We start from the raw sequence: 26317 nt of genomic DNA on the forward strand, positions 1-26317 counted from the left end.
CTGTACGCATCACGTGATCATTGGTGGAATTTCAGGATGACTGTGCTCTCTGTTGACAAAAGAGGGAAATAACAGCAGGAATCAAAGATGCTCGCGTTGTGAACGCTATGGACGCTGGGCGTTGTGATCTCGGACGATATGAACATCATACGCTGCAATCCGTTTTGATGGATCCCCGGCGTCGCTTCCTCCGTTGAGTAGCGCGGCCTATACGCATATTGTGATGGGGCTAAGGCCGTGGACATAAAGATATGCCAACAACTGCTGCCTGACAACCTATTCGCACGTTTTCCACGACACATATAAATTTGATTCAGGCCCAAAATTGCTGGCAGCGTTACGTACTCGGGACATGTGAAGGGAAAGAGCTGAAGCCATCTTCAAAGTACAGGGGAAAACGCGGGTGACGATGGAAGTAGTGACTGGATGAAGCAAGTGAGGTCCTATCACAGCGGAACACTTTTTAACGCAAGCAGCGGCCCATCGTCGATTCCAACAGCTCCAGATGAAGATGATCCACTACTAGCATTCGAAAGTTCGGGCAAGGTCACAGGGTATAAAAATAGCCAGGCTGTGGTTGCACATGGTGGCCTTGGAGCGGAAGCGGGACGCCATGACTGTCTGTCGCCAAGTCGGCTGCCATTTTTGGACCAACTGTGGCGAAGTGACGGTACAAACCTTCGGCCATATCCGCGGGTGTGACCTCGGCGCCACTTTCTCCCTGGCGGGCTTAATTCCAAACTTTGAGCTTCGGCATCCACAGATCGGAGTGCGAAAGTGTAGATTCATGTAACGTTACGCTCAGGAAATATGTGACTGATAGTAACATCCCTTCTGCACGTGCGTTGTACGTATGTTTAAGTACCTATGCTCGCTGTATCTCTTAGCCATCGCCCTTATTTGCCGTTTTGCATAACTCTGACTGACAGGGGGAGAGGGGGTTGTTGTGACCCTCCCCCGGCGTTTCCAAGCCATTGTCGCGAATGAAAATGGCGCGAACGATAACATGATCGATCGCTGTTATCGCGCAAGACGAACTGCCGTGAACGCGTAAGACCAAAGGAAATATGACACAGCTACGGATATGCAATTTGAATATGATCATAATAGTTTTCAATGTGTTCAGCTCCTTTCATCGTTTTGCTAAATCTTTGATCATGGATGTAGGAGCACACAGTGCGCTTTCGGCAATCCCAGTGTGTGCGGCATGCCACAAATGCTCTTGAAACGGGAGATGCAAAAGTGTAGGCGTTAGGCGACAAACAGCCGATCGCATATATGAACACCGAGACAAAGGTCAGAACATCATGCTATTGTCGGTATTTAGCAGATACGTGGGCGGTAGGCAGTAGGGTGGCGGCAGGTTCTGCCATTTAGTTTGATTTTCCCGTCATTTCAGACGGAGGCAGGTTTTCTCTGATGCATGTCTCGGTTGAGATGACAGCATACCGTGCATTTGTGTTTCTTCTCATATTTTTTCTGGTCTCCCTAATATCGTACCTAGTTGTGAACGAATTTACATAAAGGGAGATATATGCCACCAGAATCAGAGTGCGAATGTGTGAATTCATATCATGTTATGCTGATAGATATGTGGTTGATGATGATATCCCTTCTGCATGTGTTATGTCGCACGCATGTCTAAGTACCTACTCTCGCCGTCTTACACATTATCTTATTGCTGCATTGGGTATCCGCAATGATGTCTCGTGAAAAGATGATCCTTATTTTGTCGACAATTGCCGCCATGTGAGGCAAGAATGTTTGCTTACTTCCATATTTACTTGCTGCTTGCTTCATCTCACACTGAGCCCGCCTCCGAAAACCAACTCCCACGCGACAAGCCGCGATCTGTCTGGGGTCTGGTGCCAGACGACTTCGGCTCCTGAGAAACTCAAAGAGGGAAACGTCCCTCTCCGGCCAATTACAAATGTCATTAGAACATTTTCATCTACGCGCCGAGCTTCACGCGCTTGACAACAGGCAGGCTGGCGCGACTGAAAATAGCGCGAACGTTCAGCTGATCAGCCAAGGCAACCGATGACCGTCACCGCGTAAGCCAGAAGTCAGTGAACTGGACTTCGCATAAGGCGAAGGGAAATGCAACCACGTTATACGTATGTATATATATATATATATATATATATATATATATATATATATTATGGATGTGAAAACTATAGCGTTTATATAAACAGCTCGTTTCATTGTTTCGCTACGTTCTTGGTAATGGAGGTAGGAACACCGTGTGGGGCAAGGGCAGCAGAGAGCACTTCCAACGGTGCTTTTTGCAAATGCTCTTGAAACGGCAGTGAGCGATGCAGTATGCAATAGGCGTCTAGCAGCGGGCCGTATGTAACAACACAGCGTGCGTACCTGAGCCGCTGGTGGGTACCTGAAGGAAACATGCGCTTGGAGCCTGCGTGAGGAGAGTTTGGAGGCAGCATGGCCCAGTACACATGTTTCGTGCGAAGGAGGTGCCAGCTACCTAACATGTGCAAACAACACTTTTCAAAACATAAAATTGGGTTTCGCAGTCGTAAACACAGCATGATATATATTCAGATCCACACCAAAGTGACATATATGGGGCTTACGCGAGGAGCCGAATGACACATTGGAAAGAAATAACGAGCTACGCTTTGAGGCGATGAGGTGTGTCTTGTCAACCGACCTTGACCAATGGCAGATCCAGAATGGTAGGGGGTGGGGATTGGATGGGGTTATGCCCACTGTCTCTTGGAGTGAGAGGGCAAAAAATGTCATGGTGAAGGGGCAGCATAACCTTCGTTTCGTATCCACATAACCTTTATTTTCAAAAGGCTCAAGATTTCACGGGCACCACAAATGACCACACATATTTATTTTCGATACGCACTGAAATCCGGGTACACCATAACCCTTCATTTTCTGAAGGCACCAAATTTCAGGGATACGACAGTGTTGTGCCTCCCACCCTGACGAAATCTTGGATTGGTCCCTTCGGCTAGGGGGCAACGAAATGGTCAGTTTGGATGATCATAACTTTCATTTCGCGGCACCATAATCTTATTAAAGAGCCCCTCTATCCAAATGGGCAATTCAAGTTCCCAAAGCTTTGGTTTGAAACAGCGTTCAAAATCCATGTACATCACAATATCTATGCCTTTCACCCTTGCACAATTCTCGATATGCGTGTTCCACGAGAGAGCACCGAAAAACTAAATTACCGGGTATTTTAGCCTTTATTTGCGAGAGGCACACACTTCCTGAGGCACCACAGAGCAGGGACGGGTCCAGAGGGCGAGGGGCCGTGAGGTCATTCCTCTCCCCTTGGGCACAAAGGAGTTTTGGACGCCCTGAAGAGCCACCAAATCTCATCGCAAAGGGGCAGCAGTACCTTCATTTCGGAACCACATAACCTATATTTTTATGAGACACCAAAGTGCAGGGACACCACGACGTGCGTGCCGTGGTCTTGACGAAACCCCGCGTCGGGCCATGCAGTGAGGGAGCATCATATCCTTCATGTCGGGGCAACATAACCTCTATTTTCAAGAAGCACCCAATTCCAGAAAATACCAGAAAGGGCCCTAACCCTATATTCTGAAAGGGCGATTAAATCCAGGGGCATAACTGTGTCGAGCTTTCCGCCCTGATAAAATCATGGATCGGACCCATGGGCAAGGAGGCACAGACACCGTCCTTGCGGGGCGACATCATCTTCATTGGGAAGGGATACAAAATCAAAGCGGGCCATTTACAAAGCCCAAAACCATAATTTAAAAGGGCACTAAAATACAGCGCCATTGCAATCAGTGTGCCTTTCACTTTGGAAAAATTATGAATCGGACCGTTCAAGGAAGGGGCACCCTGTTCACGGAAACAGGCACCAACAGACTCCGTTGTCATTGGGGCTTTACGATGCGTCATCACAATGCCCGTGCCTCTCCATTATCGAAATCCTGCATGTGCCCATTCGGCCAAGCGACACCTTTCTTTCGGACCACCATTGCATTGATTTTCTTTGAGACAACAAATGCAAGTGGGCGATTGAACGAACAATTGAAGGTAGTCCAAAACTTTTCTTTCTGGGGGCACCGAAATACAGGGGCGCCACAATTGCCCTGCCTTACACTGTTGAAATCCTTGTTCGGCTCCTTCGGTGAAAAGGTAGCAAGAGCCTTGGTTGCGGGGCATCATAATATTTATGTTTATGATCCCCCAATTTAAATTGGAACACCACAATCGGCCCAAACATCCATTTTAAGGCGATGCAAGATTGCAGGCGCATATAAAATGGCCCCGAAAGCTTTATTTTCGCGGGGAACCGAATTAAGCAAGACTCCCCCCATTTTCCTCTTAGGTTGCAAGGGTCACATGGGTTCTGAATGTCCTTTTTTGGTCCATTGGGACCGAAGATCAAGAGCTCGACTAAAGGGTCCGAAGGGCAGGCCAGAGGTTGTATGGAGGGATCACAGTCTGAATGTCAGACCCTAAAATGTAAGAGTGCCTTTAGCACTGATCGGAGACCCGTGCGACTGTGTCTCTAGTTGAAGCAACTGACTGAGAACAGCCATATCGAACAGTTCTGGCTATTCCGCTATCGCTTTTTTGTGCTATTCTGTGGCGCAGCGGATATTTCCCGAGCAGAGACAAGGTCAAGATCTCTAAATGCCAATTAGATGGCATCCTACATTTGTTCGGACACCTGAACCAATGAAGAACCCACATGAGCCCACACACCCACAATGAGTCCCAACCAGGAGCACATTTGCTAAATAGGGGCGATGATGGGCTACCGTATGTCAAAGAGCCTATTGTGCTGAGCTGGACCCTCCTGACAGTGAAAGGACTCATGAGAAATGACAAAAGGGGATTCTCACGTACAATGCGCACCGGCCAGAACTAACACGACATCATATCGGAGTGATCGGAAGCAGTAAACTTAACGGCAACTAGATCTCCACACATGTACACTTCGAAAATGCTAGACAACTGGAGAAGTCCTTTTACTTTGTGAGCTCCTCAGACTTCAGGGCTGCATCCACCAAAAATCCTCGTACTCCGGCCATTAAGTTTTGATATGCATGCATGTAGTTCTTATGCTTGTAGTTCGTATACGGAAACCTGGCTTACTGCGCACAGTCCTAGAAAACTAGGCGCGCTTTGTATGCAAATACCTGGAGTTTGTTCATCTTCGTCAGATCATGGTGGATTCTGTCATTTTAGGGCTAAGTATTTCGAAGAAAACATGGCAGCATAAACTTAAATTGGTGTGCTAAATATCATCAAAATCAGGCAGGAACTTGATTCCTAGCTTATACACTGCTCGCCGGGTGGTTGATGAGATCAGCTGATGGCTGAGGACTAATACAGAGCTTTTGCTTTGTCTGTTGCTAGGGAATGCATAATATCCTATCCTTTGAAAATATATCAACACGTAACTTACAGATACATTAATCGTCACAAAGTCTATAAACAATGGAAATAAGATGCGCGACGTCGGTGGCGTGTGAAATTATGTTCGACAATGACAATAACGGATTCATCAGCGCAATCGCCATAGCCGCAATTTCAGTCATCAGTCGGTAGGAACTAAAGCCCCAATAAAAATAATCAAAACTTAGGTCCCTGTCAATGGCGTAGGCCCTCCAATAACATGGGAAAACCCGAGAGCAAAAAGGACGGCACCTGAGTAATCGAATCTGCCATGGCAGGCCAACAAAGAAGCTCCATTGAGCAGTGAAAGGCAGGGAGCTAGAATCGCTTTTGAACCAGGGTGGGAGTGAAATATTCCATCTCAAAAAGACCGTGCGGGAGTGAAAAAATCCATTCACAAAAGACAGAACTTATGAGCACGTGACGGATGCTTCAGCAAGCAAAGACATCTATCTTAAGCTAGCATGGACGTAATATCAGAAATCTGACAAAACTATTTCGTTTTATAACATCTTAGGCCATTAAAGTGAAACAGAATACATTAACACGCGCTCGGGTGGGGTGGGGCCGGGGGCAAATTGACCCCTCCCCCGAGGGCTTTTCCCGAATGGTTTTTGAACAACGCGGCGTAGCCGCGCCACATTTTGCCTAGCTGTAGAAAGTTGCATAGCAGATCGTTTGACAAACCAATTTTAGATATGCCTTGTAACGTCGCTGACCTATGACAGGTCAAAGTCAGCCCATGGCTTCAGCGAAGGCAATTTCTAGGGAATCGTTCAATCTGATACAACAACGGAGTGTTTGACGAAGACATAGACATCTGAGATGCTTTCTTAGGCACCGCAAATCTTGAATGAGCAAATAACGTTGACCTAAGGTCAGGTATGGTGGTCAGGCCAAGGTCAAAACCAACCTGATTTATTACTCTAGGGGTTGCTCTATGGGATAGTTTCTGGTGCTCATTTCGAACCTATTGACAGCAGGAACCGCATTATGCATTTTCAATTTGCTTCTTAGAGGTCAGAACAGGCCATTGGCCTAAGACGACCCGCGTCGAACGTTTTGTTGTAGGAACATACTGCCTTACGCGAGCTTTGTCGCTTATTCAAATGAAAACGCAGAGCAGTCTTGTATCATTTTAGTCAATATGACGTTCAAAGGGTCAAACAAGGTCAATGGCCTCAAACGGGCTTGTGATCTTTTGCTTAGAGACAGTTGCCCAGGTTCTGGGGGCGCTTTGGAGACCAACCTGGAATTTGACCTTGTTTGACCTTATTCGACATGAAAGTCATGACCTAAAAAGCTGGAACCCTAACCTAAGTGAGTCCACACATACGTCAAGACACCCTGTAAATTTGGTGTCTCTAGCTTTCTTAGTTCCCGAGATCTCAGCTGGGGGGGGGGGGGGGGATTCAAATTACCCCCCACACCCAAGCGAAGGGTATCTAGCCGGCGAACCGGGCGCGTGTTAAATCATAGTAATTTCATAACAGTTTTATGAGCATAACAAATTATCAACACCAATAATTTGGTGCTGCACTTTTCAATTCCCCTCCAAAGCACTTCTGAAACAAAACAAAGCAGAGCAAAGCAAATTCAATAACAATACAGAAGCAGAAAATTCAACAACAAAATGGCAACAGAAAACTCAACAAGCATAAAATACCCAACCAAAAAAAAAACATTTGACTCCTACTCATCAGCCCAGCACAAGTCAAACACAATAGACATACTTCTGTCTTCTGTTAAGGTGGAGTCGGGAAAAAAAGACCTCTGTTGACAGCAGCACTTGTGATAAAACCATGATATTTCAAGCTAGTTTTTGGCTGGTTTCACCTTGCATTTTTAATCAGTTAATTTTTGCATGCTTGTTGACATCAGATAAAGTTAACCACATGCAAATTAAATCTCTTTAAATCACTTCGAAGAACTTATTTTGATTGTCATGGTTAGCCCGTGTCATGGGCAATAATGGGTATGCTCCACAAAACAATCTCTCTTCTCCAAAAACAACATAGCTTTTAGATGACCATGGCAGTATTGCTGCTTGCTTTTTCAGCTGCAGCAAATGCATCCATTTGGGCTTGTTTATTCATATCTAATGACAAAGTCTGAGATGTTGGCTTCACAATTTAAATGGGGTCGTCTGACAATTTATTACACAGCAATATATAACTCATCTTATAATTGCTATGCAGCTTAGAGCATCCCTGTGTTAAAAATATAATGCATATATACAGTACAGTCATTTGCCGGTCAGCAAACCATGACAACTATAGAAAACATCTGGTTAAAGCAGACATGTGGGACAACTTTAACAAATTTTGGGCAAACAACCAAGAATATGTAACAAGATAAGCCAATTGCATGCCTTGAGGCATCATAATTTGTCTTATGGCAAAACTCGATGCATTAAAACAGAAAATGGCTAGCATATCCACGGGGCAGAATTTTGCCATCAAAGCTTCCGTATAAGTTGCGCCAGGTCTGTCCCAAGGCTCCATATGGCAGCAAATTATAATGCTGCCATCCAGAAGCAGCATTAGGCAAGGCTATTTCAAGCCTTGTCGGATAGCATGGTAAGTCAGAAAATCGACAAGCTTGGATTTATCCTTATGGAGCACCGCCATGAACCAAGAAAAGGGTTAGCCGAAGGTTTACGAGGGCAAAAATGGCGGTAAAAATAAGTTCCGTGCTTCAAATTGTCTCCTTCATTCCCTGTCAATTGTTCACGCTTGGGTGCATATCAAACATGTTTGGGCGGCTGGCGAATTTATCCAATTTATGTATGAAATACGTACAAGCTTGTAGATGGAGCTTCTTGCAGGACAAATTGTTCAACATTTTAAGCAGCAGATGGCACATCTAAAGGCAATCGAAAAGGAAGGAAGAACAAAGTGGTATCACACTGGTATGATACCAGGAAAAACAAAACTAGCTAAATAAATATGAAGATGGTACTTTTCTCGCAAAATTTTGTAATCGGCTGATTTGACTTAAAATCTGTCAATATAAGTGCTCAAATGGTGATATTCATCTTGTATGTTTAAATTAATGACATTTCTTGAATTTTCTCTCCTGTATTTCGGGAGCGATGCAATTTGGTAGTCACGTTTCCTCGGGAAAAAAGAAGTACGTGTAGTAAAATTCTCTACCAGGCCTTGCTGGTGTTTCCACCAGGCTCTGCTTTCGTGGTGTGGTGGTGAGACCAAAAAAATAGGGGATGCGTGAAAACCTTGCATTTGGCGCACAGTTGCAGATTGTGATGCATTTTGTAAACAAACCAAACATAATGTGTGCAAGCGGCTGGGGTCGCTCGGGTTCTTGAACTTGGAGGTACCTGGCGCCCTCGCTTTGTGGATACATGGGCATGATTCAGATGTAGGTGAGGTAGGACATAGCCATAGGTGTCTAGGTTCTGCGGAGCCTCGTTTATGCTTGGTGGTTTCAAGTGAGCTCGCCTTTGGATGACAACTGAAAACCTCAGAAAGGTAAGTATGGGTTTGGCATGTGCGATTATACAATGTCAGACAAGAGTGAAAATGCACATAAAATATGGGGAAAAGAAGTGAAAAATTCCTCCTCATAGGGTGCTGCTTTACACCCAAAGTCGGCTATTCTAGAATTCTGCCATCACGTTGCGGCGCGCCACCACGGCCTCGATTTCGGCTATCGAAGGCAATTTAAAGCCGGAGTTATATGATAGTGTCTTTTAGGGCCGGCAATGACTCTTGCAGTAAAGGTGATAGTTTTTTTTTGTGTAGTTGACTTTTGTTTGCCTCACCCTACACGCAAAGGCAGCATATGACATGGCGGAAAGCGTACGCCTGTGTGATGATTTTGAGAAGATGTGAAGTAAAGTATTGACGTAATTTGTACAGAGAATCGAGAATCGCAATATATATTTTTTGCAATGCTCGAGACATGGGCACCCCATGGCAGATCGAAGTCGACTATGACGACACGGATTTTGATGCTACTTGAGGCATGCACAGTCAAACCGCTTACTTTAAAGTGAAATTCAGTAAACTTTTTAAATTTTGCTTTAACCCAACGAGCATAAAAGTAGTTTTTGTTTCGTTCGTTTTGAGAGAATGGGCACTGAGCTAGTTCTGAATCTCACGCACGAAACGTTTCAATCTAGTTTTGAAGTCGGCGGGAGTCTCGCCGCGAGATCCGCTCCGTCATGGGGCGCGCAGTCCACGTGCATGGCGTCGTCAGCCTAAGAAATGAGGCAACCACGAGTCAAGTATCCATATACATCGATAGCTAACAAAATGAACAAAATTGGACCGAGGCTCGAGTCCTGGGGTACACCGTGCGACATGGGGTAAGTGTGCCGTCCTCCACGCACCAACTGCCCTCGACCGCCAAGAAATTCCTATCCCATCCCACATCGATAACGCCACACCGAGACCGCTTGGGGAGGAGGATGTCGTGGTCGACGCTATCAAACGGCTTTGACAAATCGATCGGCGTTACCGACGACACAAGACCGTCGTCGATGTAAATGACCAGGCGCTCGACTGCGGTGAGCACGGCACCATCGGTCGGGCCTGGTCCGGGCTGTTTGGCATGTGCGAATAGACAATGTCAGGCAGGAGTGAAAAAATCACCTAAAATATGGGGGAAAGAAGTCAAAAATTCCTCCTCGAAAGGTGTTGCTTTGCACCCAATGTCAGCTATTCTAGTACACTGGTGAACGTTCCTCATAACAAGCGAGAAGAACCTAATACCAACACGGTGGGAACAATATTGGTGAGCACCTTAAACGATCGTGAACACCCCGGCAGGCTAACATATAGGGTCCGGCCGGAGTACAGGATCCCCCGAACAAAGGGTACCAGCCGAAGATTAGTGTGCACGAATTAATGCCCTGTGTGATCAAGAGTGCCCGGGCAGGTTAACAGAGAGAACTCTGACAAGTGAAGGGTCCTCAGCAAATAAGCCCAAAAAGGGAAAGAGCCATAGGTCAAAGAACAGTGCCTCTGAGCATCGAGTGACTCAGAACGTTACCTTATATAGGTCCCAGCAACAGCAGGGGGTCCTCCAAGCAAGTGGAAAGAACCCGATACCAATATGAGGGGCCGCTAAGCGACCGAGTGTCCCCTGGCATTTGGGGCCCCGGCAGCAGCGGCGGGGCGGGAGAGCCCGCTTACCGCGCGGGCGCAGCGGTTCCTGCCGAGCCCGCGCCGCCCGTCGTGTCTCCGGCCACGTCGCCGCCCGGCGCATCCACCCCCAGTCCGCCGGTAAGCCCCGGGGCGCGGCCGCACCCAGGCCGGACACGGTCATCAGACGTCTAGGTAATTTATAGTAACCATTCTTGACTGTACGCATCACATGATCATCATTGGAATGTCAGGTTGACTGTGCCATCGGTTGAAAAAAGAGGGAAACAGCAGCAGGAGTCAGAAATTTGGACCTCATAGTTCCGAAAAACCAGGAACTGGAAACCTTTTCCTGCTAGTAAGCCCAAATTAGGGCGACAGAATAAAGCGAACGAAACCTGTGAAGAAATGTCTCTGAAAGATATGATCGATAAAGCTCATTGGTTCGCCTCTTCCCCCCGCGCCCTCCATGAAAAAGGCAAAACACCACCCTTTATGGGCCCATACTCACGTCGAGGTTTGACAGCATTGCCAACGTTGGTTTGATACAAACATTTAAATAAAAGGGTCCGTACATTTTGCTGCGTAGGTGAATGGTGCTGTGGGTGAGTGATAGAGCGATGTGCTGGTGAAAGTATGATATGCTTTGCCGGACATGCGATAGCTCTGTTCTTAACGCAGCCACACACGTATGTTTCTTAAGAAAATTTTAGCTAGGCTACGCAGGTAAGAATCTGTACAAATCGGGTTGCTGCAGCATCATTCTTAACATTTGGTGCGCATCATAATTCCTACTGGCAAAGTTTTGCGTACATAATTATGTCATAATTCATTTCTCACTAGGAATTGGGTGGTGTCGCGGGTGTTCGCTGGGCAGCGACCATTGTGGGACGTCCTTGACGCAAACAAGACTGGTTTTCACCAGGCTGTCCAGCCGGCTTTCCGGCGATTGATGAACTGGCCCCTACGGCTCGCGATTAGGGGAGGGGGAGAACTGGGCAAGTTGAGAACATAGGTGCAAGTGCGTGTGCGTAGATTCCATCCGTGGATCTGTGATGCACGAGTCCAATCCATTAACCATTCAGTCACGATTGAAGATCTACGGCCGCAAAGCTGACGCCTAATTTTGACAAATAAATAGCAAGGCGTCATATATTACGTGTTATTAAAACCCGAATGGAACACTTATATCCTATGGGAAAGTAGCCAGATGTAACGGGTAGAAGTCTTTATGGTGATGGAAACACAGTTGAAAAATCGGAGAAGCAAACAACTTATTGTGTGATGGTGATTGTGATGATGATTATGTGAATAAATGTTACGGTCTCTGATGGGTAAATTTACAAGATTTGCTAATCTACAAGTCAACGAGATGGTGCCGTAGCAACTCTACGTCTACTGCGCAGTCAGGCAAGACCCTGGGAAATATCCAAGACCGTGACAGAGCTTGGAAGTGTACTAAGACGCTACGGTTTTCTTATCATAGATATTATATCTGATAGATATAATATCTAGATATGATATATTATCATATATATATATATATATATATATATACATACATATATTCTTATCATATAGAGATAAACTTGATTTTTGGAATTTAATTACGGGGTGACCTGACCACTTCCAGTACAAGAGCAGCACCAATTATGCGACCCTGCGTCAATCATAAGCCATCAACTGGCATCATCAACTGCTTAGCCGGCCAGCTGTTGGTACAGGGTCGGCTAGCATCTGAAACAAATACCCGCTAGTGCAGCCAACCTGGATGAAACAGAACACGCCAACAAATCCAGCGAAATGGCGCGCGGATTTCTTTGGGATGCGCGTAATGGTTTTCAATGATTGCCGAAAAGCCGACGGGGAGCTTAATAGCCCTCCATCGGCTCGGGATTGGTAAATGATTGCCTGCTATCGATATTTGGCACCCCAAGAAGTCAAACGCGATTCTTCGTACTAACGGCAAGCACGCCACCATTGAACCACGCAATACTCTACATTTTAAGCGCTCTTGTCGGCGCATGCCAATTTCATTGTTTCATGTATGTTTCTGAATACTCTTTATGGAGCACGGGATCAATTCCTACTGGTACTTGTTCTCGCATGGCTATCACAGGTGTAAGGGTATCCATAGCGTAATGGTTACGGCATTCGTGTCAGCCACTGCGCGTCTGAGAAACCAAAGGTACGGGGTTCGATTCTCCGCGGAGTCCGCCCTTCCCGCCAGGGTGTGAGGCAGGCGATGCTGTAGCCTCAGCAGGTGAGTGCGTTGCGTAAAAACCCAATGCACCCCGCCCCCTCCCCACACTTTCAGAGATGTCTCTGCGCCAGAGCATTGTGTGATGTTCAAACCTGTTTGCTGAGGACCTCAGCTCGGCACTGCAGCTGGTGACGTCACATATCGTGTCATCTGGAGAGCTGTCTTTGTGGTGCTCGTGCAGAAAAGCAATCAGCGGAATTACAGAAGCATCGCAGTTTTCATGACAACCGTGATGCTGAACAACGGCGGAGGTCTTAAAGCGCTCTCGAAGGTCGCCGAAGTGGTGGATAAAGGAAAGGCTTTGCGTTCTGTTTCAAGGAAGAGTTATTTTTAAGTTGTTTTTTTCTGGCGCGCGAGGCTGGTTTTGCATATGTGTTTGCGTCTTGCTGTGGCGCATATACGTGCGATTTGACGTGCAAATTGCAATAAATGGCATGCGGTGCTATGGCATGTCGTTACATGTTCATGGAACAGGTCGAAAGTAAAGCCAGCGTAAACTAAAATGCCATCACCTGCCCCATCTTCCAGGCGGGCGTGTCGGGCGGCCACTTACGGCATGCATGATTGCTGTGGCCCGCTGAGCGGCAACATGCATGCTCCTACCATGCTGTGCCGACGCTGTGTCCGTCCCACATAAATTTAACATGGCGCTCACTCATGTGATACATCTTAATTTGCCGCTTTGCGTTTCTTACGTATTGCCACGGCGCTGAATTGTTCATAAGTAAACGAAGCACTGTCCACACCATATCGAGCTATGTCGGAATACATTTCGAAAATGACCGGATCCGTTTCTGCGCCATGCCTCGTCAAGATGTCATCCAACTGTTTTGCGTCATGCCTCGTCAAGAGGTCATCTGTCTTGCGTCATGCCTCGTCAAGAGGCTATCTAACTGTTTTGCGTCATGCCTCGTCAAGGGGTCATCTAACTGTCTTGCGTCATGCTTCGTTAAGAGGTCATCTAGCTTTTTTGAGCCATGCCTCGTCAAGAGGTCATCGAACTGTTTCACGATATCGATCAGATCGGATCGCCCACTCAAAAAAAGGTTTTTGAAACCATTAGTATTGGAGAAAACAGCACGGGTCCCTGCCTGATGGGAGTTTGGGTTTTGGGGTAGCTCCTGGAGCGGGGACACATTAAAAGGAATATGATGATAGATATGATGATATTTTATCGTGGTCCTTCATAAAACGAATAAATGCTAAGCTACCGCTTTTGGTTCGATTTCAACCGTCAATCTTCATTTTTCTTGGTGTAACGAAAAAACATCCCGCGAGTATGACTATGATGCCTATTTTGTTTCACATTTATTTGGTGACCAAATAAATTACAGTGTACGGTGATTTGTGTGACTTTGATCTTGAACCTTGAGAGCTGGTTTTTGCAGCTGTGACGAAAGCGGACGTCAAGAGCATCATTTTGGTATGTTTTGCCATATTGATTTGGTAAGAGTGTCCATTTTTTTCTGTTATTCTTTTCGTGTCTCATTCCTTTGGTACTCGTATGGTCTTATCCCTTTTATTTCTTCGTATTCCTTTGTACTTTAGCTTTGAGTAGCTTTTAGATGCGACGAAAGGGCTTTGACAAATGAATGAATGACAAAGATCAACATCATACCTAGCTTTTTACATTTCGTAGGTAAACGAGTAAATGCCAAGGTTCCCAAGTTTTGACCTTTCATTGACCTTATAGAGTTCAAACTCAGTGACTTAGAGAACAGGCAGCTACATATTCATAAATAATTGAGTGGGCTTGAACTGAGAAGGCTGCTTTTGGAAACCTGAACTTTACAATGAATGCGAATGTGAACAGGACGCTAACTGCAGGTCCGCACTTTTCCGACACAACTCTGTCCTTTGTGGGGGTGAGCCTCCGGAGAGGTCGTCAGCGGTGGTGTTGTTACCTGAGCCGTGCCGGGCTTCACAGCATGACGTCATCAGTCAGGAGTGCTAGCGTTGCACCACGCACGATACCGCAGCCGGCTGTCCCGCAGGGAACGTGTCTTTGTGCGCGTCAGATTATGAGCTATGAATAAGGAAGTGACATCAATGTGATGTAGCAGATATATATGTATATATATATATATATATATATATATATATATATATATACATATAACATGACAATGTTATTACAATTACACTTGATATGAAATTGTATCAGAACAGATGGGCAACATCTAGTCTACTATAGGATCTAGTCTAGTCTACGTCCGTGTGGATGTTCTGGCGGACATCGCTACCGCTGCCGCCGGGGGCGAGGAACTGAGAACACCGAGCTCTCCCTCGCGCCGGCCGGTTTTCGGTGTACTTCCCAAGCGGCAGCCCGAGACCGGCATAGCCAGTCGGCGCCAGTGTCCCGGAGACAGAGGGGCAGGCCTCAAACCGCAGGCCCTTCTAAGAACCCGCGGAGCTGGGAAAACCGATTCCGTCTGGACGTGTGGCATTGCAAAGGCGCTTACGTGGTTGTAAGCATTTGCTTGTGCTTTTCTATCAGCGAGTCCAAGTCGTAGTGCATGCACTCGCTCGAAGGCCGTCGTGTCTGCTGTATTTCCTTCGGCTAAACAGCAGCACATCTTCGTGAAAATTAGTAGCGTACGTGCACGTGCGTGTGCGCGTCCACGTCTGGATTTGATAGCGAGTCGCACGGCATAGACGGCTGCACCGATGGTGGTGGCATTTACACACAAAACGGGTATAACCTTTGTGACGTTCTACGGCACAATTAAACGCCCCTCCGGCGTAGGTGACGGCCGTAGCGCGGACAAAAACGGGGGCCTGTCTGCGAGTTTCGTATCAATGCAGCTGGCATGAAGGGGGTAGACTATTAGAACCACATCTGAGTACCAGTGTCCTAGTATTGCCGTCTTTGAGTGTAAAGCAACACCCTATGAGCAGGAATTTTTGCTCCTTTCCACACATTTTATTTGATTTTTTTCGCTCCCACCTGGTATTGTCTAACCACACAAACCAAACCCATAGTTCGCTTCCAGAGGTTTTAAGGTGTCATCCAAAACCGAGCTTAATTGAAACCATCAAGCATAAACAAGGCTACACTGAACCTGGACACCCATGGCTATATCCTGTCTCACCTACATCGGAATCATGCCTATGTATGCACAGAGCAAGGGCACCAGGCGCTTTCAAGCCCGAGAACCTCAGCGACTCAAGCCGCCTGTATGTATCAAATTTGCTTTATTTATCAAATGCATCACAATCTTCAGCTGTGTGTCAAATGCAAGGTTTTCACGCATCCCCAACTGTTTGGGTCATACCACGCAAAAACCACGGCAAAACAAAAACAAACGCCAGCAAACCCTGGCAGATAATTTTTCTACACGTACTTCTTTTACCCAAAGAAACTTGACCGCTAAATTGCACCACTCCCGAAATTTACGAGTGAAAAAGTCAAGAAATGCATGCTAAGTGTAATCTAAAGGCTGACTATCACAGCTTGAGCACCCAGTCTCACAGATTTTTAGTCAAGTTGGTTTATTACAAAATTGGACCAAACGGCTCTAAGTCGCTTTATGTTTGATTAGTTTTGTTTTTGTTCTTCTCATACAAATGTGATGGAACTTTATTTTCCTTTCTTTCCGATCATCTTTAAAAGTACCGTCTAAGGCTGAAGGTTGACCAATTCCTCTGCAAAATGTTCCGACCGCAAACTTGCATATATTTCATACATAAATTGGATTAATTCGCCAGTCGTCCAAACATGGTCGATATGCACCCAGGAGTGAACAATTCACAGTGGAAGAAAGGACACAGTTTAAAGCGCGAGGCTTACTGTCACGAGGCCCCCAGTAAGCAGTTTTTCAAAAATTAATCCATGCAGACTTCATGCATTTGACGGCCCCGCCACACCCACTCTAACCATATACATCTGCTGTCGCCCACCTTAGCCCACTCATTCTTGGCTCGCACAAGGGTGAGGCCCACCCCACCCCTTCCTTGCAGCGCCCTGACCTTATAATTATCACATTTGCGCTACTTAGAGTTTTGATGACTGGTAGCAAATATTAGGCCAAAAAGGATATCTAATAGAGTATCAACGCTGAAAGCATTGATGGTTGACTAAAGCGTCATTTATAAACGTACATTACGTGGAAAACACTGCTCATGCGACATCACAAAACGATAAATGCGTATTAAGCCTTGAAAACAGCTTACAGTGCGCGCAGCAACTTGAATATTGTTGTCATGTTATCTTCTGCCGTTAAATGTCTATTTCATGGCTAGTATTTGTTGCACAGTGCTGCATCTCTCAAGCTATGCTCGCCACGCGATTACTCAAATCGAATAAACGTGCTCTACGGATTTGCCTGTCTTGTTCTCCCCTAACGGTGCGTTTCCCCTCCCAGGGGTGGTACAAGCGTATTTTCATCACCGGCCGAATTTCTGTGGACAAAATTGTCACCAGCAGCATAACCGGACACCATAAGATGCAAAATAACAATGAAGTCCATGCTCAGTAGCGTCGGCAGGAATCGGCGTATCACCGAAAGACTATTACATGTCCGTAGCTTTCAATATCATGTGCACAACAGAGACGCTCATTTATACAACGTCATTCATCTCATGTAGGGATTATTGCTGCTTCTAGGAATGCAGGCACATCGGCCCTAGACTACCATATAGTCGAATAACAAAAGTAGTCTTTTTCACTCTCGGGACGAGCCGGGGGCTTATGTTTAATCTCACTGTCAGGCTGGATTTGCTTTCCCCGACCGCGAAAAGAAATACGGCGAAAGACTTCGGCAGACAGGGCAGCTCAATATATGGCAGAATACGAACCGGTGGCAGTCGGAACTGGGGGATGATGTTTAACATGCGGCCCTCCTCGAGGCCATACCCCTTATGCAAACCACGTGTGCTCTTCGGGTCCCAGCCCAGCCATCATCTTACACGCCATCATACCTAAGGGATGCTCCAAGCCTGTCGTGACGTGTGTGGACTGGTGGGCGCCTTTCGCCGCGCCCCAACAATTGATATACGATACAGGTTTAAACTGGGTCTTGTGCCGCCTGGAAAGAAAGGAGCTGTATATTGAGTTCTGGGTTGGGCTCAGGTTGAGGTAAAAGCGTCTTCACAAATGCTGGGCGAGAGGTAGTGGGGTGTGCTGGACGAAAGACACATCGGAGCCACGGAAAGATGGAACAACAGATCTGTTTGGAAACAACTATTTCATGACCTTGTCACGCTGAGCAAAAGCAAAAACAAAACAATTCACTGCTGTTTTCCAACTTCAGAAGAATATTGCATGCTTTGACAAGCCGAAGGCACCAGAAACTCCACGCTCACGCTTGCCTTGAACCCATGCTCCTGCCCCTTTTTTAACCACAGTCTTCCATTAAAAAATGAAGTAAATACGGTTACGACAGATTCGTGTCCGAACATTGGCATGCACTTCCATTTTGAGTAACACTTCAATGTACTTCCGCGCAATATGCGCCGAAGGTACGCGGGAATCGTTGTTAACAGGGTCGCGTAACTGACTGAACCGCTTTTGAAAGCAATCGAGTTGATACTTGGTGATCAGGTGCCCTATTAGAGGGGGAACATGCCAGGTACAGCTAAAAGAACCACGAATGTCCAGAGTCATACGGATATAAAGAGCCATGACCGCTTAAAAAGTCCTGAACTGCCCGTGGGCTCTGAGAACCAGGAGGTCATATCAGTAGAAAGAGGGCTGACAGTGCCTAGGGCGGTTCGTCAGTAGCCTGACAAGCCCCTGCTCAGCTAAAAGGCCCCCGGCTGGTCAGAGAGGCACGGAACAGACAAGAACGTCTTGGGTGATTCCTGAGAGCCCTGGCGTCCAATGGGGCACTTGAGTGAATCACGGAGCCCCAGAGCAGCCATACGGACATTCGGGTGATAGAATGGGGTTTTCAGTACTCCCCCATTAAACAACAAAAATGCAAATGTCCAAAGGATCGTGAAGTTATAGGCGCATACCCTAGCAGCTGATTGGGTCGATAAACTACCAATGGGTCATTTGATTTGATTTGATTTGATTTGATGTTTAGTTTCGATTATGGACATTAAGCAGTACATGATATGATGAGTGGATCGGTGCATAAGCGGAACGCTTAAATCTGAGCGCCTCTCCTAACAGTAATAAGATATTGTCATCGCCGCCAGGGAACCCACGACACACCGCCCACTCGCCCGATCCGTTAGCCGACACGGGCCAGGCGCCCGCCGCCACTCCAGTCTACACATGTAGCCGTCTGGGGCCGGCGGCGGACGCCCGGCCCGGCAACGCCACCCAGTAGGCCGTCTGCTGCCCGCGCCCACCTGCTGGAAGCTTTTAGGCGAATCGTTTGGTCTGAAAACCAAAGGTTTGGAAACATTTTGCTGTGTGCTGCCCATTGCCATCCTATAAACCGTTACCCGTCAGATAGATACTTAGTTGCTCGTTGTGAGTGAGCTCAGAAAAGTTTGGAATGATACGATCTGTTTTACGTAGCAATGAAATTCGATTTCATGCTAGCGAGGACAGTTCGGTACAAAGAGTTAAGGGTCTTCATATGGATAGCCACATAGGCAAGAGGAACTAGGTGTAGCTGGATTGTGAAATTCGAACAGGTGGACATTCAGGTCTGACATTCCCAATCTCAGCCTAGTATTTAGAATGCTACCATGCCTGAATCCAAAGCTGTGATACACCGGAGGCGCGGCCACACCGCAGCGCTGGTGTATTTTCCGTACGAAGGAACGAGAAGACTGGGGAGATGAGACCTCAAGCGGGAGCTGGTTCCATCTTCTCGTAGTTGATGGAATATAGGATTTTTGGTATGTTGAGGTTCTGTTCGGTGGTAATGTGAGTGTCTTTACATTGCGCAGTGGGCGTCCTGTTGCAAGTGTTCGTGTGTCAGGTAAAGGTGCAGTGACGTTTTTTGACAGTAGATGTTGGTTGTGTATGAGGTTGTGGAACAGTGTCAGTTTGTGCATGTTTCTTCGTGATTTGAGAGTGTTCCATCCCAAATCGTCCAACAGTGCGTGAGTGTGTGTTATGTAGAGTGCACCGGTGATGAGTCTTGCTGCTCTGCTCTGTAATCTGTCAAGACTAAGGGTGTCGCTGTTTGTCAAAAGTCCGTCGTATATTACGCCACAATACTCAAACAAAGGAAGAGCGTAAGTCGTATATATGTCGTTGAGGATGTGCCGAGGCAGAAGTCGCGATAGTGGATAGAGAGGTCCAAGGGCTGTACTGATTTTGGAGATGGTGTCATTAACGTGCTGATGAAAGTGCAAATCAGTAGATGTCGTCAGGCCAAGGTGTTTGTGGCTTGTAACGGAAGGAATTCGTTGGCCATTAAATGCCAGCTGCGGTGGGTTAGGTGTGTTTCTGTTGGTGAACGTTTTTTGAATTGTTTTTGTGGCGTTGAACGTGACGAGCCAGTCTATCCCGAACTCTTGAATGATATGTAAGTCGTGTTGGAGTGCCGCTTGTACGGTAACTCGGTCGTGTGAGCGAGCTGTGTATAGCGTAGTATCTTCGGCAAAGAACAATATGTCATTGTCAGTCTTGTCGGCTAGGTCGTTAAGATACATAAGCGCAAAGACCCAGAACAGACCTAGAACAGACCTCAGACCAAGAACAGACCCTTGCGGGCACCCAGTATGTATGGCCAAAGGCGTGCTGAAACTGTTGCCTACCTTAACTATCTGCTTACGGTCTGAGAGATACGATTCCAGCCAATTTAGGAGAGTTCCTGACAAACCACAAAAGTTCTTGCACTTGAGTAGGAGGCCCCCATGCCACATCTTGTCAAAAAACTATAATGTCCAAATAAATGGCTGTCAAGTCATTGCATCGGTCCAAAGGTGTATAACGATTGTTAATTAAATATACCAGCTGAATGTGTGCTATGTTTTGGACGGTATCCACTTTGTTTCTCAGAGAGCAGCCCATTCTCACTTAGTTGTTGATAGATATTATGAAAGATAATTCTCTGAAGAATTTTTGACACACAAGGAAGTAAGCTGATAGGTCTGTAGTTAGCAGGATCCGAGTCTGACCTTTTGTTTTTTTTAAAAATCGGATGAACCTTTGCTTTTTCCAGATGACAGGAAAAATATATTGGCTTAGTGACATGTTGAATAATTAAGTGAGAATAGTCTCGATCAATGTGGCAGTGATTTTTAATATTTTTGCTCAAAGATTGCCAGAACCACCTGACTTGTTTGGATCGAGAGTGTTGAGTGCGCTCAGTACTTTATTCTCTGTAATGGTGATGCTATCTAACGTGGGTGGTGGATCCGCAAGCGCGGTCTCGGGGACAGGTAGGCCGTCAGTTGCGAGTTGTGATTGTCTGGCAAAAAGTCACCAAGTGGGTTAGCTTTATCTAATTCTTCTGTCAATGGGGTTGAATTAGGTCTTACCAGCGGTGGCACTTTCTCAGCTCGTGTCTTTCCTATCATTTGTTTAATAATGCAATGGCGCTTGTGTGGGTTTTGCTTTGCATGCAAGAGGTTGTTTGCTTGATACTGCAAGTGGTTATTGTTAGGTCGTCTGTTCATGCATGTGGTAAAATTTCTTTGTTGTCGCCAGCAGTCCCAGTGGTCGTCAGTCATATACCTCTGAGCAAGCCTGAAAGTCTGTCTCTTCTCCTCATCTCTGCGGCTGTCGCCGTCCGGGGAGGGCTGAGGTCTACCGACCCGATGAGCGCGGTCAATGTCCCCTGGCTAAAGCTGGACGCCCATAGTTCTGGCTAGGTCAATGGCCAGGCGCACCGGCATCTTGTTTGCGGTTTCAGCCACGCCGTTGAAATTGAGGCAGTTCCGTCTGGAGTACTGTTTAATATCGTCGATTGCCTGTGACTGGGTTTGGATGATGTCGTGTTGCTCACTTCCTGGCTTGTTGAGCTCCTTGATTTATTTATCGCGAGATTCGAACTCCTCCTTGAATATATCTCGCAGAGTGTTGCGAACTTCGTTGTCGTTGAAGCAGGCAAGGAGGGCTCGCTTCAGTGACTCCTCAGTCAGAGCACTCATTTTCTCACCTGCCCTTATCCTCCATTCCTCCCCACGTCACTTTTAAACCAAGTGTCACTCGCCTGTCACTCGTGCGACCCGCTATTACTCACGATCCGTCACACTTAAGGCTTAAGTCTTCAGCAACCAAACGAACACTTCGATGGCCAGAATGGCCGACGAACGAGCACGGGTTTCCCTTTTTGACCAGAGGGATCTGGGCGACCAGCTAGGCCCCTAAGCGGTCAGAGAGAAACTGCAACCACAGGACGTTTCTGAGGAGAAAGGGCGGTCCTCAGCAACCTGAAGGGCCCTGATTAGTTAAAACGGCCAGTGAGCGACCAGAGGGACTCTGAATACACAGAAGGTCGAGAGGTCGGCACGACTCGTGAACGAATGTTGCCATTGGGGCTTTACGACGCACGCAGTCGCTGAGGTTATATGACGTCACCTGCTTCTCACCCTAGCAGGAAAGGGAGCCATCAGAACGTGCAGGATTGCAGCGTCCGGTGTTTACAATGTTCAAGATCGCAACATCCACCATTCATAACGTCCAGCATGTGTCCATTTCCGTGCCCATTGGGGGCGTTTGAAAGGTTCAGGCACGTAGCGTTCAGAGTCGCAAAGTCCAGAGTCGTGAAGGCCAGTATTCAAGATGTCCAGCATCCCCGGCAATTGGGCTAGTTTGGATTCCTGCCGTTAGATGACACTACAAAAACATTTCTGACTCCTGTTGCTATTCCCCGCCTTTGTTAACAGATGGCACAGTCATCCTGGCATTTCACCGATGATCCCGTGATGCGTGTAGTGGAGCATAATTACTATAAATCACCTAGACGCCTAGCGGCCGTGTCCGACCTGGGCGCGGCCGCGGCCCAGAGTTTATCGACGGACTGAGCGCAGGCGCGCTGGGCGGCACCGCGAACGGAGACGTGGCAGGCGGCGCGGGCTCGGCGGGACCGCTGCGCCCGCGGGGCGGGTGGGCTGTCCCACCCAGCCGCTGGTACATTCGGTTGCTCAGGGGCCCTTCATCTTGGTATCGGGTTCTTTCCACTAGCTTGGAAGACACCGTGCAGTTGCTGAGGCCCATATAAGATAATGCACCGAGGCACTCGATGCTCAGGGGCCCTCCTCATTGATCTATAGTTTGTTTCCTTTTTAACATATTTGCTGAGGACCTTTCATTTGCCAGAGCCTTCTCTGTTAACCTGCCCTGACAATCTTGATCACACAGGAGCGTTAATTCATATACACTGATCTTTGGTTTGAGGATCTCAGAGGACCCCCTTTGCCCAGGGGAACCTGTACTCCGGCGGGACCCTGTATGTTAGCCTGCCGCGATGATCACGATCATTTTAGGGGTTCCATCAACTTAAAGGATCCCATCATATTGGTGTTTGGCTCTTCTCGCTTCTTATGAGAACCCTTCACTGTTCAATGGAGCCTCTTTGTGGGCCTGCCACGGCAGTGTAGATTGCTCAGCTGCCGCCCTTATTGGGCTCGGGTTTTCCCATATTATAGGAGGGCTTACGCCGTTGACGGGGGCCTAAATCTTAATAACTTTGATTGAGGACTTACATCGTTCCGGCTGGTGACTGAAGTCGTGGCTATGCCGATTACGCCGATGACTTTGTTCTTGTAATCGTCGAGCGTAATTTTGCACCCCGCCGACGTCACGCATATTATTTCCGCTGCTCATTGAATTTCTGAGACATTCTACACATACGTTACGATTTAAATACATTTCGAAGAAGATATTCTGTGTTCCCTTGCAACAAAGAAAAAACTCCGTGTTTGTCCTCAGCCATCAGCTGATCTCGTCAGCTACCCGGCTAGCCGTGTATAAGCTAAGAATCAAGCTTGTGCTTGATTTTCATGGTATTTAGCAGCCAAGTTATATGCATGATGCCATGTTTTCTCCAAAACACTTAACCTAAAAATGAAAGGATCCACCATGATATGGCGAACGTTAACAAGCACCATGCATTTGTATACGTAACACGACTAGTTTTCTGGGGCTGCGCACAGTAAGCTTGGTAAGTTATACGAAATGCATACCTAACAATATTAAAATTCAATGGCAGGAATACGAGGATTTTCGGCGCATGGAACCTTGAGCTCTAGAAAGCTCACTAATAAAGAGGTCTTGTGCAGTTTTCTAGCATTTCGCGGTGTAGATGCTGGGAGATTTAGTTACCGTAGAGTCCACTGTTTCCGGTCATTTCGATATGCAGCACGTTAAACACCAAAATCAGAGCATAAAATGCGAGCATGCAAACCAACATTTAAGTTTTCATTGCACAACACTTGGCAGCAGCAAACAATTATTTAGCTGCGCAGAAGACATCATTACCACCCCATACTGTGAATAGCACAAACGGCACAGCAAATCACAACACCGCTAACCGTTCTTCTGTTAAGGCGCTCGTCAAGATTGAGGATGGCGGGGGGGGGAGGCTGCGGCGCAGCACGGGCGAGATGCCAGCATGTCCGACATGTTTAGATGACCGGTCCGCCGGGATCTGCACAGCTGCGAAACGAGTGAAACCGAGTCAGGGGCTCTGACGCGAAGATGGCGCGTGCCTGATTGAGCTGGCAGTGTTTCGACCGCGGACGGGCTGCCCCACCGACAGGCCCCGCGCGCGTGTGGTGGCCAGGACCCCATCCCGGGATAGGAAAGACCAGAGATAACCACTCTAATCACTAACCGCCATCGCCGTTCTCCGGCGCGTCCTGCACCCGTCTCGATAAGCTCCAGACTAGTGTTACTGGATACCCAGATTTTATACTTAGGAGTTTCTAAAGCGTAAAATGAAGAACGTGTGTCAAGATTGATGAAGTGGATGGCGAATGAAAGCTCACAGTTCTCCTAGTTTATTTAGCTTCTATATCATAAACCAGCTCGGTGACGTACACTCGGCCTGCTGTTCAGATGGTGAATCAACAGCGCCTTTATGCGCGACGCGCGCGTAGCGTTTCGCGCGACGTTTTAGCAAGTAGTTAGATACATTCGCAGTCAACGTTTGCTTGTTTTCTTCCTATTTGCTTGTAACCGGGAGTGCGGTTCTCTTTTCAATTGCAGGAGTCTCATCGCCCGCCGTAACTTGGGCTGCAGTCTGCAGAATTGTGAAAAAAGTGACCCAAATTAGGAGAGAAACCAACTTGTTGTCATCTTATCACGGTAATCTTCGTCGGTTTTTCATCACTCAGCCAACCAAGTCATTTTGGGAATCCACGCGCCCGTTTTAGACGTACCTAACTGAAGAAACTAATTGTTTGTAGGCTGGGCCATTGAGCGTGTTTTACCAGAAAGAAGTATCTGGATTAAGCTGATGAGGCAGCCCTCACTCCCGCTCTTTGAGAGTAAAGGCATGTAAAATTCGGAAGAAGCCCTCTTTGCAGGAGCGTGTGAAAGGACTTGCAATTGGGGGAGGGAAGGGAAACAGCCAAATTAAATCGCTAACAATATAGGTTAGCGTGCCAGGAGATGGATCTACATGCGCGCCTAGCTGGAGCAGACATCAAATCCGTCAGCCTTACACATCAGTCGTCATTTCCTCCGAAAAATGAGTTGTGAAACATTACCAACACCTACAGTAAAAAACGGAACCAAATACCGCAGATCATTTTGCCCTTAAATCGCACTATCAAACAGCAGGCACCCCGACAAGTGCTTTGCACGATTACCGTGCAGCTACTGCCGAGTAACCACCTATTTTCGATGTCACGAGCCAGGGATGAAAGTTTTGAATCATTTAATGCGGCTGCTGCCAGGGGAGTGCTGACGCTGCAAAGTTTGCGTGCTCAAACAGAACGTTGTCCATATTCATACACAATGGCTTAACTAGGCAGCACGGTGCCGCGTGACGTCACTCGTCGGCTGAGACGGACGAAATCGGCTACGGTAGCCCCCTTTCTTTATTGCCCCGGCCACCTAAAGTCATAGCCGGGGCTGGAGGAACTTACTTCCGGCCTAAGGCCAGGCAAAAAGCTACGTTAAGTCGGCTTGTGCTATCCGGCGCAAAGCAAGGGACAGGGGTAAGGTACGTTACGTTGAACCAGCTAGTGCTGTCTGGGATCAATGAATGAAAAATGCGCTCGAAACTGCGTTAAACCGGCTAATTTCGTCCGGTAGCAAATGCAAAGTAAAACACGACACACACACACATATTCATGGTATTCAACAATTACAATACATTTGGATGACGGACGACTACCTCATCGCAGCAAAGGTCTGTCTCCCTGCATGGAAAACAGCGGGCCCCCGGCTCGGCGTTCAAGCCCGTCAGCGACCTGAACCGGGTCGCTCCCCCACACTGAATGGGGGAGCGGCCCGGTGCGACCTTGTCGTGTGGTGTAGTGTAGTTCTGAAAAGGTCCCAACTACATAAAACCGGATTCCTAAATCTAAGGGGAAAACCGGCACGTTTGTGCCGAATTGCGCTCGGAAAAAAAACCTTGCAAATGAGAAATACCAGCACGTTCTGGCCGAATTGTACGTGGAAAAAATCTCACGGAATGAGGAAAACCTGCTCGTTGGCAAC

The sequence above is a fragment of the Pollicipes pollicipes genome, unplaced genomic scaffold, assembly GCF_011947565.3.
Source record: "Pollicipes pollicipes isolate AB1234 unplaced genomic scaffold, Ppol_2.1 Scaffold_5724;HRSCAF=6776_pilon_pilon_pilon, whole genome shotgun sequence".
In the NCBI taxonomy this organism is placed as follows: domain Eukaryota; kingdom Metazoa; phylum Arthropoda; class Thecostraca; order Pollicipedomorpha; family Pollicipedidae; genus Pollicipes; species Pollicipes pollicipes.